Source organism: Plutella xylostella, chromosome 29 (assembly GCF_932276165.1).
Source record: "Plutella xylostella chromosome 29, ilPluXylo3.1, whole genome shotgun sequence".
Taxonomy (NCBI): domain Eukaryota; kingdom Metazoa; phylum Arthropoda; class Insecta; order Lepidoptera; family Plutellidae; genus Plutella; species Plutella xylostella.
The window spans coordinates 1139308-1156009 of NC_064009.1; the positions used below are offsets into that span (position 1 = coordinate 1139308).

A 16702-nucleotide genomic window follows, 5' to 3' on the forward strand; every position below is an offset into this window, starting at 1 on the left:
TCTTGGCTAAACACGCTGCTCCTATATTTCACGAAGAACATAAACACACCCATAGCGCGAGTCCACAAAATAGTTTACTATTTATAATATCATAGTTTTTTTCTCCTATTTACTTGCTTAATAGCTTTTCTAAATGTGTCTTGGGTGTAAATTCCAACTGATGAACGTCTTAGAAGTCTTAGGACGCCTTTGATTCAGTGGCCTGGAGGATGTCCCACCCTAACTAACGTACCTATAATCGTAAAAATCATTGTAGGTAACTGCAAATCTGAATAACCCCACTTACATTATGATTTGTTTACATACCCACCTTGTGCCCACTGATTTAGCGATTTAGTAAGTCCCTTCAATTTGAAGACGTATTCTTATGCCAACCGTTTCCGATTTTGAACGATCCAATTTGTCCCGGAGACGTCTTGTGAGATTTGTTTAGTGGTGGATTGGAAGGACAGGGCGAGTGGCAGCTGATTGACACTCCACATGTGGATTTTGAACAGCCCTATTCCTTATTAACTTGCTCTTCGTGGGAGATATTAAGAGCCTGTTTCACAATGTCTGGCCTTAATAGGCGAATGATAAAATAAATGGGAATGACGAGGGTTTTTACCAAATCGGTGACATTTGCATCGTGGTTTTGTATTCAAGTTCTTATAAATACGTGCGTGGGTGCGTCACTTGATAATTCCACATGAATATCAGCGTTGTACCAGCGATGTAGAGTTGCTAACGATATTATTCGCACACTTCGGTCTGCACAGAACTTGCGACTGGAAGTTCCACCGCACAAAACCGATTTTTACGGCGATTCCTTCACAGTGACAGCTGTACTGCTCTGGAATGCTCTTCCTGAGGACATAAGACGTGCACCTTCTGCAGCTTCCTTCAAAGAAAGGGTTAAGAGGCACTACCTATATTCACTGCCTTAGTTGAATATATTATTGCTGTATATCATTATGTATTATTGTATGTAAGTATAGGTATAATAATATATATTATGTATTTATTTATTTATTTTCTTGCTGTATTTATTTATTTAGTGTATGTAGTGTTTAAGTAGTGTATTATACACTTGCACCTCAGTTACCTCTAATTCTATTTCTATTTTCTTTTATAACTCTCTTCCATCCAAAGGTTGTCTGGTAGAGATTGCTATAAGCAATAAGGCCGCCTTTTTGTACTGTTTTTATTTTTAAGTTTTTTTTTTTTGTATGTTCTATTTTGGTGCAAATAAAGAGTATTGTATTGTATTGTATTGTATTGTATTATTTAATATTCGTAACACACAGCTTGAGCCACATGAGAATACAAAAAACTTATATAAGTATATAAACGTACTACGTACCCGTAACAATAAATTAAGGCATGTTCTTATTTTCTTTAGGTATGTAGTTATCTGTTTTTTTTAAATAGCGTCATAAATGTGACAGGTCATTTCACCTCGTCTTCTTCGTACATACAGAACTCCACATCTGATCCACAGACAGGTAAAGAGGGTTAATAGATTGGACTCGTATGGAATGTCTTATTTCTCCGGGGAGTCCCCGCGATGTGACAAGAACCAGCCAATGCCAAGATGACACGTGTCAAGGTCCCCAAGGATCTGGGGTCACTCTATATGAAAACCAGCGCTATGTCTTACCATAGCGCCGAGCTGAGCTAGAACCCGTTTCAGCACCGGGAAGCAACATCCTTGCTCATTTTTCTCTTAACTTTGAGATTTTTATTATTTGTTTTATTTTATTTTTGTATTGTTTCTGTGTGTGTGTGTGAAATAAATATATTTTCTTTCTTTCATATGACGAAAAACGAACTTTTCGAGCGCTACTGCGCGAGCCACGACTCAATCTCGTTGTGTTAAACGTGCCGATTGCACGCTCTCGTTCGTTTGTTTTTCGTCAGTATAGAGTAACCCTCCAGATAACCGAGGATGTCAAGTGGAGAACTAAGTAGTTGACGTCTCATAAGTTAACCCTTAACAAGGCTATGGGTATGTGGATCTAACAATTTGGAATATTAACCCATTCATTATAATTATTATGATTCAGGGCTAAAACCGTTGAAAATTTTAAATAGCCATGCCCTACTCGTATTGTAGTAAGTATCTAAAGGCATAAACATGGACCTCCTTAAAAAAATGTTTTTTAAATATCCATGTCTAGCAAGAACATATTTTGTGGAATGCAGTATCCACCTAGGTACGAGTAAATTTTCAAAACAGGAAGAAATTAACTTTCTCACCGCCACATCGTCCCTAGCGTAATCCGGTCAGACGCGACAAAAAGCTCAGCCTACGTCATGACTACTCATGGCAGGAAACCATCTATTCCTCATTAGTACGCTGCATTATTCACATTTGCATTTCTTAAGGGGAAGTTATAAAGGCACTGAAATATTTGAGGTCTGACGCGTGATGGTAGTACTAGGAAATATTACCTAGATAATTTAGGGATTGAGCAAATTAACATAATTACTAAGCTGCAAGCGAAATTTATTGGGTTATACTACATAAACTTACACAGTATTTGACAGATGTTTGGCGCCGTCAAACACCTAAGAAATGACATATTTTATTTTAATCACTTTTTAAATGTTTAAAAAAATTGTTAATGTAAATACAGATACAGTTTAATTAGCTAAAACTCTACTGAGTAGAAAAAGAAACAAGGAAATAAGTACTTTTTCGATGACGTGGTCTCTGATTGACTGAATGATAAATTAAGATTTTTTTAGCTATGGTAAATTCATACCTAAATTTAGAGTAGATATAGATATTTACTTCATTGATAAAACCAAAAACAAATTACTATTTTATACAGTTCAAAAAGTTTCAGTCGACCAATTCACGTCTCGCACGCATGACGCATGATAAGTCTACTCAATGACATGCATTGTCAATGGCGTCTCCTTAATGTCACTCACAGTCAGTGTGGGATGTATGAATGTGTCTAATATAGTGACTAGTGACGTCACAGGAAGTTTCGTTCCCACAGAGCAACAAGGTTACAAATAGACGCTTATTCTGTCGCGGGAGTATGGAAACAGTTTGTTTTTATTAGGTACGTTTGTTTGAGTTTAATTTAGGGCTAGCCATTAAACGTGCTTTTCTGCCGTTCGCCGTTGAGAGCATGGGTAATTAATTATTATTGTAAGATCCTTTAAAGTACGTACATTTATTCCAAAATAACTATACTGAGATTAACCAACTTCGCTTGGGCGGCTTTTGGGTAACTTCGTCAGGTCTTCCTATAACACAATTATCTTTATACTCATAATGTACCTAGGTACTAATAATAGTATGTGTAAATTATGAACTGAGTACAGTGCCCACTGCCCAATGCGCGTAGAATAGTCAAAAAAAGTCCCATTGGTAAAAAAAATAGTCAAAGCTGCAGTCAGCAAAGTTACCATCACTATTTTAAAACAATTCCTTCAGTCTCTGAGAAGACAGGAAGGTTTTACGGGATGCCATTTTGAAACTGTGAATAATAAAAGACGAAGCCGGCTATCTCACTAGTTTATATGCTGAGACCATTTAGACTAACAATATACGATTAAGATGGCGAGTTACATGGAAAAACAAAGCATAAAACTTTTCGTATTTGGTTTAGTGTCGAGCCGTTTCAAGTTCAACCTAATGAAAACCAAATGAAAAAGTCACAAATCTTCTAACCGAACTAATTCAAAATAAGAGATCAGTGGTAGAAGTGGGTTGTTATTAGCCCAGACATTTCTTTGCACTGACACTTCAACATTCATCACGACCCATCACGTCCCCACTGCTGGGGCACGGGTCTCCTTCCAATGAAGGACTAGGCCTAGTCCACCACGCTGGCCAAATGCGGGTGTTTTCAACCAAGATATTTTCAAGCCACCCGAATGCCTCTGACTAGTCTTAACGACTGCTGCCGAAGCAGCAACCGGGACCCATGCCTTAACGTGCCGTCCGAAGCACGGAAGCGTCCAGAAAAGAACCACTTGAAATCGGTCACCCATCCAATGGCTGACCGTGCCAGTTGTTGCTTAACCTCAGTGATCAGTTATGATCACTGAAGCCCGCACGACCTCGGACGCTTCACATAGACGACACTCCATCTAGTTCGTGTATTGTTAATCTAAGGCTGAGACAAAGACACACGTGGCGCCGTATGTCTCCGCTACTCCATTTCACCCCGAGTTAACCTATATCTTAGAAGCCCTACTGCACTCGATTCAGTATCAGTTGTCCCTCCCTTATTGGTTTGTTTGAAGAGAGTGTGAACCGTAAGGAAAAGATAATAGCGACTATATTGAAGTAAAAAAGATAGTTGGGGAAATCTTACTGAAGCACCAAAAAGGACATAATAATTTGTACGATTTAAAAACATTGCAGCGTAAGGAGTATAGCCACTTAATGTTTTTTTTTTATTGTACTAGTATTTTTTCAGGTTTTATTAAGGTGGTTATAAATCTTTGGAAGAGATGTGTTTATGGGTTTCTCGTCTCACCAATAATCTGTAAGAACGCTGAAGGTTTCAGTTACGAAACCGAAATAAAATTACAGACCTGCTTATAAACTCATATGCGACCGAATCTTAAATTACGATTTAAATTATTAATAACAATTGACATACCGACCTACTAAAGCTAACTATAGTTACAGCAGTAACAATTGTAAGTGTATTAGCATACAATACAATACAATAATTGGCACTGTAGGGACCAGGGTGCCCACACGTATCTTATTAGGATGTGACTCAGGGTCGACTCAGAATCTAGAACAAATGTGAGACTGTGTGTGACAGAGTGTTGTCAAGAGATGAATAATCCGTTTCTCTATAATAATATTATTATGCTTAAGAATAACTATTATATTACATCGAAGTTAATAACAACAGATGACGCCTAACGTATTCTTTTCCATACTCGAATGGAACCTTTGTTCATATCTGTCCCCTGAACCTGACGTCAAAATTGCATTTCTAAAAGAACTTTATTATTATTTCATCAACATCTTCATTCTTCAGCCTACTTCAAGTCTGTAGTGGGTATAGGTCTCTGCCATTATTTTTTGTATTATTATTACTTGCCAATTAATAATCTGGTACTTACCCATGTGTAGGGTCATTATAACTAACCCATCATACAATAATACTTCAATATTTTTAATTCTAAAACTTTTGTCACTCAGTTTGTGGTGGTAAAATTCACAGAGTACATCCAGCATTGTCTGCCACACAATCACACAATGTGTGTTGTGTAATGTTGGCAACACTGCTATTTCTTACCGAGGCTTATGCCATAGTGTAATAACGGCCTTTATGTCCGAAATAATAGGATTTTTTCCTGTTTCATTAGGTGTAAAGGTACATTTACACTATACTCGGGCAATCAAGATGTAGTTTAATGTTAGCAACGTAATGGAACCTGGCGGTGGCGGTAGAAACGCTAGTCATGAAAATTAACAGAAAACGGTGCAATAAAAGTGCATTAACTTTAAATAAAGTGGACTAGGAATTACATGGGGTTACCACCGCCGACACATTAGCATTAGCAATTAACAATCCATAAGTTGTACGCTAGCTGGTAATGGTAATGTACCGCATATAAATGCTGTGATTGGTTGAATTGTCATTGAGCAGAACTTAAGTGATACCAGATATCAGATTTAAGATGAATCAAGTAAAACATAAGTACTTAAACCGTTTGTATTTTACTAAAGGAAGTTATCCTAACTATCCTAATCCTAACTAATATTATAAATGCGAAAGTAACTGTGTCTGTCTGTCTGTTACTCTTTCACGCCAAAACTACTGAACGGATTTGAATGAAATTTGGTATACATATGGTCTAGACCCTGAGAAAGAACATAGGATACTTTTTATCCCGGAATTCTCACGGGAAAACTTTTTAAGGCGAAGCGAAGCTCAGGGGAACAGCTAGTTTAAAATAACATCAAAGGTATATTTATAAGATACGAGTATTACGCTTTCAGCTAACAGCAATTTAAACGTAAATGTGTGTCCCCGCCCTGAACCCCTAGTAATATAGCGTGGACAGCACGTCCCGTGGTTTACGAGATATTGTTTTAAAAGAAAATGTAATAAATAAAGGGTGCTCTTAATATTGCCTTCTGGTCCGGAAAATGTGGGTCAATGGCACGAAATAAGACCTAAATAAATCATTTCTTTAGTCCCGGGCTTTAGGTGTTTAAGTTAGAGGTACTCAGGAATAATAAATTGGTATTTGGAAACAAAATATAGGCTTTTGATATCGGATTGCCTGAAAAAAAAAACACTCTATATATCCAAAAATGATATGTTATTTTTATCTTCATACCATACCATCAGGTACCTACTCGTATCTAGCGTATAATAGTATTTTACATACAAAGTCATGGTACGTCTATAACCCTTTAAAAATAGAAGGATATTTTTTGTAAGGGAATAAAACGAATCCATAAGTTCGTAACTGTAACATGTAACTCTAAACTTGTAACGTTCGCGAATTCCCAGAGCACAAGTACGTTGATACAAAACTGTCTGTAACACGATCTCGTACACGTTCAATAACATACCACGCATCACGCATGATACCTTTGTTATACATGCTCGGTATAGGTACATTTAAGGTATATGTATAGAGGCTGTTGGTATCGTTTTCATAAGACTCTTTTGGTAACTTGATGTGCATTTGAATAATTATCTGAATATTAATCTGATCACGAAACATGATGATTTTATGACATAAGATAATCAAGTTTCTGGAGCAAATTATCAATCATCTCGTGATTTCATAAAAAATCATAACATGAGGTAAGAATACCTGGACATCCTGAGATACTGAGTAAGTGGAGTACCTGCGACTGGACTAATTTGTAGGTCGTACTTATCCCGGTTTCGCTGTACGTTTGTGCTGGGAGAGCTTTCGGTAGTGGGCAGCCCGACTGTCAGATGTTTTCAAGCTGCCCGAAGGCCTCTGACTAGGCTTAACGACTGCTGCCGCCCGGGACCCACGACTTAACGTGCCATCCGTAGCATGGTAACACCCAGAAAACAACCACTTAGGGTGGATTCGTCCAAACATCTCGTTACACGAGAATAACTATACCGGAATAAAATTTATACGCGAGTAAATATCTGGGATAAGTACATTTGCATTCTACCAAGTTATACCATGATTAATTGAATGAACGAGGAACGAAACTATACTGCAACTAAAATAAAAATAGCTGCGTTTTCAAAGCATGCAATAGAAATGACATGCCAACTTAGTTTGAATGGGTTATAATAGTAGGAAATTGTTTATGTTTTAATATTTTATTCGCTGTTGTTATTCTGAGAATTTGCCTTTTAACGTACTTTTGTTTATGATTTGACAGATGTGTTTATGTCATTATGAGGGTTTTCTAATCAGCTGATGTGCTGCCGCCACTACAAAATTACTCTCGGATAAGCTCGTTACACGGTGAATTTTGGCGGTATAACATTTTATTCTTGGGATAAGCTACTTATCTTGGTTTCAGGTTTGGTAGAATGCAAAATCTGCTTACTCGCGAGTAACTGGTAGTTTACTCTCGAGTAAAAAGTTACTCGACGTTGGTCGAATCCGCCCTTAATATCTGTCACCTATCCAATACATCTCCATGCCATTCTTAACTTCAATGACCAGTTACTATCACTACTAAGCATGTTTAGGTACTTGTGCTAGGTCAATGGCTCTAAATGAAGTGTTATTTAATCTGTGCATTAAATCATTCTATTACTAGTCACAGTAGGAGTAAACTTAGGTAATAAACAATAGTCTGTGATTACTGACCAGTTGACCGCATGTTAACCTCAGTTAGATAAATATCTACTTGATAAATATAGTCAAAGCTTGTTGCATCTAGGTGACCCACTAAACCTAATGGAACTATTGAGATTGACATCCATTAAGATTTCATTTGTTGCATCCATCGATTAAAACACATTTTTATAATAGTTATGGCAATAACACAGTCTTGGACGATACCGATGACCAATAGTACAACTATTTACTTACTGTTTTTAATATAATTAATTTGAGACTTTTTTAGTTTGTAAATAAGTATTAGGGGCCGTCCATTAATCACGTGAGGTCGTTTTTCTCATTTTTTGACCCCCCCCTCCCCCCTGGTGATATTTGGTGAGGTTTGGGACCAACCCCCCCCCCTCCCCCCCCTGGATCACGTGTATTTTTTTGGAAGTCTATGAAAAGGCAATTTTTTACTAGAAAAAATATAGGTCATACTACAAATCGTTAAAATTTTTGCGCCGTCCAAAATATCGGTTCAGAAATACCTAATTTTTGACAAAAAATTAATACACGTGATGTCTAACTAGAACCCCCCCTCCCTCCTCGTGATGTTTCGTGAGGTTTTCAGTACCCCCTCCCCCCCCCCCTTTGAGCCTCACGTGATTAATGGACGGCCCCTTACTATGTGTTTTCTTTATTATTAGGATAATAAGTTATTAGATTAATTCGATAAATTAATGTAATTCCATTAAAAACCTTTTTAAATAAAACGTAAAATAAGCTATAACTAACATGTGAACATTCCGTGGGTTTACTTAAGAAATCTTACATAAGTATTGTTTATTGTGTCATATGAATCATTTATTAAATAAAATACAAAATTTATCAAACATGTTAATTTGATAAGTACTAACGTGGGAATAAAAAATATGTTTACAGTCAAACTATAAAGTCCTGAAGAGTGCGATTTTGCTTAGACTTTTTATGATCATCAGTTATTTACCTACTTACTTTTACATATATTATAAAAAATACCGATTGACTATGGTTTTTTAACGGATTTATCTTTTAATAAATATAACAGATCGATTAAATACGATCTTAAACAATTAGTTAGGATCCACTTCCGTATTCACGACTTTATAGTTGGACTGTACATACATATAAATATCTGAGAAACTTTTTTTTTCATCTATATAGGTAATTTTTAGCTTTACACGACGTAAAAAACGAGGTAAAAAACGTTAATCTATTTTTTTTGCAATTAAAGAATATTACAGGAATATCATAATATAATAAACTTCCATACAGTCGTCAAAATCATCTTTCTGCTGATAGGTGTTAAGAAAGGCAATAACTGTATAACTCTTATTTTGAGGCGCCTCAATAAAGTACCACTTACAGAGGTTCTACAAAGTGTTACGTAGTTACCATTTGCTCACCTCTAAATGGTGCGATGGTCACGCTATCAGACATCAGTGTCAGGTGCAAGGTTGTCACACAATACGGACATTTTCGTGACAATGAGGAAAATTGTTACCACTTTGTGAATAAGTGCCGTTCAATGGGACATTATACTCTTTGTTTACTTAAATACTGTTCTTTCTTGTATTTCTGTAAAGAGTTTACTGGGCTGGTGATCATTGATTGTTAAGAAGATTTCAGTAGAGAAGTCTCTGTCCTTGGCATTCGTCAATAGACATCTCAGCCACGGCTTATGAAAGTGATGATGTGGTATGGTGTGTGACGCTGACGGTAGACGGTACTTTAGACAAGCATTTGGCGATTGTCACCTATCTGATGATAATGAAGAAACAGGTGATTAACATTACGTAAAGTGACTTGCAAATCGTGGAAGGGGAAGACAAGATGTCTCGACACTTAAAGCCAATCCTCCGAAGAATAAATTGTTAATGGTCTTGTTAGCTGTTTAACGGCAGACATAAGGAAATACACGAGTAGGTACACCTAGAGTGCCCTTGTTGCTCCATTACATTCACTTAAAACAAACTGTGCTATTGTTTGCGTCACTACATAGTTATCTGCTGTATACATACATAACATACCTAACCATTAAAACAATTTTAATGACTGAAAAAGAATGGTGTTATAACTTCAACAAGTGTAAACTGTCTGAGATCTCTGCTACGGCTCACTCTAAAATATACCTAATACACTGATCATCTGCCGTTGTTACTATACCATCTGCCCAAACAACTAAAACAAAAGCGACAAAAAGTTAATATCAATGTGTACACAATAGTTGTAAGCACTAACAATACACATATAATTCGATCGTCCTATGAATAATAATAAAGTTGTATACGTTTATTGAATAAAGACATTCCGCCATTCCGATCCCTACCGCAGGTGTGGCCGCACCTTAATAATAAACAAAATGTGTTGCCAGCGCGAGAATATACATACAGATGATATTTTTTTTGCCTATTTTATGAAAACCCGACGAAATAAGAGGGGCGTTATAAGCTTGTGCATACGGCTGAACCAAATTTTTTTTCCTATTTCGTTTCACCCGTAAGCAATTTGCCGTGGAAATTGAGGATGATTCAGTATGTTAGTACAGGATTTAAGCTTCATACCATATTTTATCGAGATTGATCCAGCTGTTTTTACGTGAAAGAGTGACAAAATAACAAACTTGCATGCAAGTATACTTTTAATAATTTTTTTAAAAAAATAATACTTGGGTTAGAGTAATGGCTCTCCTTGAGATTACTTCTTTGCAGATACATAAATAACGAAGCAATAAGCCAAAATCTTATATAAAGGCTCTTTTTTAAGCATAATGTTAAGGGAACAGCTTGCTTATTATAAATCTCAGGTAACCGCAACCTTTTAAAACCCCTCTTAAATCTAAACGGCTATAAAACGTAAAGCAGATGGAGTTTTAGAATGCAAATGAAATTACAAAGTTCACTTATTAGAACTTTTTTTAGTCGGGCAACCCCGAAAATACTTGGGCTTTGTAAAAAATTTTGGTGAATAGGTGACCCTGTAAGGGGTTTTACATACATTAAGGGCAATTCGGCCCGCGTATAAAATGTTATAGAGTCCACACAAGATAAGGAAGTCCTCTCACGTCCATGCTACGCCGCCATTTTGAAATGTCAGATGGGCTTAAGCGGGTGTTACCGCCGTGTCCCTTCCCAAAATGGCCGAGTTATAGTCAGCGCTGAATGGCATATTTCACTAAATATTACTAGAGTTTTTGTAAGGTTTTCGTTAGAAATCTTTACGGTAAGTGGCTATATTGGAAGCTCGGAGGTAGTTTGGCGAAAACGGGAAAGTGAAGCGTAAAAATTCAGGTAGGTAAGCTTACGTAGGCTTACAAAGGTTTCAAGTTTTTTTCTTGCAAGCCTACCTTACCTATTTAATTAATATTGGGGACCTAACAAGAAAAATACCTATTACTTCAGAGTACGCTTTGAAGAACGCTTCGGTAAGCTTAGCTTCCTCTCGTAGTCTACCCTAACTACCTACTTAATTTAATTGGGTAATAATATTTCTCGTCTATAAAATCCGATCAAGTATACATGGTAATACGTATAGTTTACAGACGACGGCTAGTAAATTAATATTTTCAGCCAGGGAACGAGCTTTTACTACTGAGTGAGTATCTATAGCACCCAATTTGAAATTAACTATTTTTTTTATTTACAGTACCTTCTATTGTCAAATGAGTAACGGTTTCCTTCTCAATTCAAATGAGACAGGCGAGGAACATGTGAAATGGTGATTGCCGGCACATCGGGAGGAATCGAGACCCACTCGAGCTCTAGACGTGATTCGATTGTGAATCGATTCATTGACTCGCTGACCGAGATATTTGGAAGCTCTTTTGTTTAACCTTGACGTGGATCTAGTGCAGCTGTTTTACATTGAACCGGACCGGTACATTTTAAAAAGGATCTAAAATGGAGAAACTTCAATACATAGACATACAGCCTGGCAAGAAAGAGTGTAAATTAATAAGGGACTTGACTACGACACAAAAGTAGGGAGGAAAGCTTCCGCCTTTCGGTATCGTACGTATAATTTTTTATAGAAATTCACACAAGTCCATATATTTATGAAAATCCGTTTGGTCCGATTCCGATACGTACGATACCGATAGGTGTACGCTTACCTTAAGGCTCGTCTTTTCCGGGTGACTGTAAATAGTATAGTAAATAGTGAAGAAGAAGTGTCCGTAGTCGAGCGGGCCTCAGTGATCGTAACTGATCGCTGAGGTTAAGCAACAACTGACACGGTCAGCCATTGGATGGGTGACCAATTTCAAGTGGTGCTTTTCTGGACGCATCCGTGCTTCGGACGGTACGTTAAGCCGTGGGTCCCGGTTGCTGCTTCGGCAGCAGTCGTTAAGCCTAGTCAGAGGCCTTCGGGCGGCTTGAAAACATCTGACAGTCGGGTTGCCCACTTACCCGACAACTCTCTCAGCACAAGCTTGCTTGTGTTGGGGTCCACCAACCCGCACTTGGCCAGCGTGGTGGACTAGGCCTAAACCCTTCCTTCATTGGAAGGAGACCCGTGCCCCAGCAGTGGGGACGTAATGGGTCGTGATGAGTAAATAGTATACCTTTAGCTACTTACTTTAAAAATAACAAAGAAAGTTACTGAATCAAATTGTCCATTGAATACGTGTTCAACGCATTCCCATGCGTATAATATTGGAATGTGATTAGTATTACTGAACGCTCCTCATACAAAAGCCTATGATACGTGATCGAGATAAATTTACTCAGTCTACTGAGTGTGAGCTTTTATATTTCACCTTTATTTAAACTTACTAAACCGATTTTTATGTTGTTAGCTACTGGTCTGGTAGAAATAGGTTGAGCAATAAGTTCCCGAAGTAAGACGGTAGGTACGAAGTTTGGAAACGAAATCAGAAAGTTTATCATATCCCCTCATCCACTAGGAAATAGCTGATAATCTTCAAACGGCTGACCCTATTTTCATGAAACATGGCTAAGAACACGGGTAATATTACCAATCACCCTAAAAAACAAATAAAAAATCGGTTTAGCCGTTACGGAACTACGTTACCACAGACAGATACAAAGACACACAAATACGTGAAACTTATAACACATCTCTTTTTAAGTCACAGGGGGTTAAAACATAAAAAAACTGTCTACTGTCCCATGACATTGGACATTGGCGGAAGCAAGTTTTTTAACGTTACTACAAATTTCCGTCTTCGACTAATAGTTTTACTTGTAGCACGACAACAGTTTTCCGCTCCATTCCCGTGCACTAAAGGAAGTGGGTTGTTCCTAAAACATTATTGCCTAGACATATTTAAGTAGGTGTGTAATGTAAGTACTTATACGTTACAGTTTAATTTTTTTAAATTTATTTTATAAAGCACATCATGATTGAACAAGGTTTCATGTAGTTGTGCATTAAGGTATGAAAAAATATATTTTTGGGATTTGTGTTTCTGAATCTGAACAGACAGAAAAAGTTGTTCATACTTCATACATACGAGTACATACACCAAACTATTTCTAGGATGAGACAATAATAATAATAATAATAATAATAAATATGTGGGGACATCTCACACACGGCCATCCGACCCCAAGCTAGGCAGAACCTGTGTTATGGGTGTCGGACAGCTGATATATCTACACAAATACATAGATAGATAGATACTAAATATAAATATCAACACCCAAGACCCGAGTACAAATATCTGTATTTAAACAAATATCTGCCCCAGCCGGGAATCGAACCCGGGACCTTCGGCTCAGTAGTCAGGGTCACTAACCACTACGCCATTCGGTCGTCAATGAAATACTTTTTAATTTTTCTACAAGAAAACTTCTACATTCTTCAGGAATACCCTCTAGCCAACCAGCTGAGAGCCAAGCCGTGTCGCTCGCCCGCCATATTGGAATAACGCGGCCATCTTGGAAACATTTGCGCGGGAAAGGAAACGTCGCCGGGAAAATTAAGATCTTGTTTCTTCGCCAGCGCGTAAAGTATGTTTGTTTGCTAAGTGTTAGTGGACTTGGACACGGTAGTTGGTTTTAAAATTATGTTTTGGAGACAACCTCGTCTCTAGAGATTCTGTAGGAATATTAATTCTGGCTTAGACGAAGTTAGTGGGGATATTATTTTGACAGTTATCTACTTCTGGTATACAAAAGGTGTGCTAGCTAATATGGTAACTCGCCATCTTATACGACTATCATGATTACCTACCACATTGGATACCTACCATGATTTTTTAACATTGGAGGAAAACTATTAAATGTAGACAAATTTACCTGGGTAGTTTGCAATGAAACTTTTTTAGAATGAAAATAATTAGTTTTTCGGTAGTTTCCGATTTTTTCAGCTGATAGGTACATACTTACTTGATATAAATTACTAGATTATTGCCAACTGTTGGCAACAGTCTACCATACTAGGTACGTACGCACATGTAAATGATTATCATAAAAACGTTTGCACAGTAAAAGTTGTGTTTGCGCACAAATATAGCAAATTAGTCAAAGCGTGCTATTGACTCGCACGCTATCTCAATATTGCTCTTTCATTAATCACAACCACACCACACCTGTCCACTGCTGTAAGTACATCTAGTACAGGATTTGATAGATTGTTGAAAACTAGAAAAGTTTACGTTTACTTGCGTACAAAGTTGCGCCTCTAGCTCTTTAGATAGATAGATAGATAGATAGATAGAATATTCTTATATCTATCTATCTGTCTAAAGAGCTAGAGGATGAATATATTTAGATTAGGCAGATCCTTGCATTTTGTAAACCTTTTATGCTATTTAAGCTAATTTTATGACTAAATTATTTAATCCTATTTCCACGCTTGTATATCAGGCCGCATCCTTGTAATGCTTGTAATAATTTAATACAATATGATAAACCGTAGCGGAAAATATAAAAAATATCAGTTGAAAATATTGGAGACACCCTGTATAAACAGATATCTCTGCGGCACGTACCATATTAGATAGTTAGATAGATACAGACAGACAGGCAGTAATAACATTACGGCAGCGTAACAATGGGTCTTAGATTTGATGTGTTGCGCACGATTCGATGCTTCGACAACTGTGCGTGTGTATCGAATTAGATGCAAGAAGATATTTTTTATTACAATTTATTTTCTTAAGTATACACCTAAATGCCCTTTTCCTGTGTTTAGCTCTGGTTTTACAACGGTTGTCTTGAAGATAAGACCGCCATTTGTTCAGTTTTGTTTAATTTGATACAGGGTATGATACCTTGATCCAACTAATCAGCACATCAATCTAGTAAATTCCAAATAGCAAGCGAACTTGTTATATCCAAAGGCGTAACTTTTTCCATAGTTAATTTTTATTTCTGGCTATTGCCACATCCAATAACTTCTAACCTCAGTGAGTAATGGATCAACGTGTCATATATTGTTATACCGTGGTATCACGCCCAAATATCTCTGTCTCTGTACCTATGTATCTAGCTGCCCTATTCGAACTTCACGGCACCGTAGCTAAGGCGGTAGTGAAACTGCTTCCGAAGCATGGGGCCGCGGGTTAGAATCCCGCCCAGGGCAAAATTCTGTGTGATGAGCATTTGTGTTTGCCATTGAGTCTGGTTGTCGTTTATTTATTTAATATGTATCTATCTATGTATTTGGGTAGATATATCAGCTATCCGACAACGCGTCCGCTGAGTAAGATTCAGAAAGGTGGACGCTTACCTTAAGATAGACGTTTTCATCCCAATGTATGACATAAAAAAAGAAAAAGAATCCTCGCAATCCTTATCATATAACTATGTGTAACCAGGCTATCTATCTCATCTCTCACTCAACTTACAATCGCAGAAGTAACACAGAATACGTACACAGTTGATACTGAGCCGCGTGACGAATGCGCTAATCATAATGGATCTTACTCGGGCGCAGCTGAGCTCCTTGTGGGGCCCGATCCGAAATATCCGAATAGCACTACAATAGATGTGGAAGCGGCCGTAGTCGAGCTAGCTTCAGTGATCGTAACTGATCATTGGAGTTAAGCAACAGATGGCACGCACGACTCATTGTTGGCAAGTGGTTGTTTTCTGGGCGCTTCTATGCTTCCGACGGCACGTTCAGCCGTGGGTCCCGGTTACTGTTTCGGCAGCAGTCGTTAAGCCTAGTCAGAGGCCTTCGGGCAGATCGACAACATCAACATGACGGTCGACTTTCCCGACAACTCTCTCAGCACAAACATGCTTGAGTTGGGGTCCACCAACCCGCAGTAGGCCAGCGTGGTGGACTAGCCCTTAACCCTTCCTACATTGGAAGGGAGACTCGTGCCCCAGCAGTGGGGATGTGATGGGTTGTTATGACCTACACGTAGAGGCTACATCTAACTCGGGTTTCTTATTTACTTTAATTAATACGACCGAATGGCGTAGTGGTTAGTGACCTGACTACTGAGCCGATGGTCCCGGGTTCGATTCCCGGCTGGAGCAGATATTTGTTTAAACACAGATATTTGTTCTCGGGTCTTGGATGTGCCCGTAAAATGGCAATAGGCCCGCCCCCTATTACATTGGGACTAACATAACACTCTGGCGAAAAGTGGGTGCAGCAATGCACCTCTGCCTACCCCGCAAGGGAGTACACTAGTACAAGGCGTGAGTGCGTGTTTTTTTTTTTTTCTTAAATTAATAACTTAGTTATGTCTAGTTGTATAGTGGTCTGCACAGAAACCTGATCCATCTAAGAGTGAAATTGTTACTGATCTGGGGTCAGGGTTCTTTGCGGCCCGCCGTACTTGCACAAATTCTCAGTTCATATACTTACCTTCTACATGTAATATATTATACCTAACAGAACAATTCAAACAAAGACGTTTATACTGCACAAAATGTTACATCAGTGATCAAAGTAAACATTGGGCCAATCCTTTGATCTGAAAATCCGAAGCTTC

At 37.9% G+C, this 16702-nt stretch overlaps 1 protein-coding gene across 1 annotated transcript in view; it reads right to left on the minus strand.

Moving 5' to 3' along the window:
• LOC105386255 overlaps positions 1-16702 on the minus strand; it is a 67502-nt gene that overhangs the window by 8703 nt on the left and 42097 nt on the right. The window lies entirely within an intron of this gene.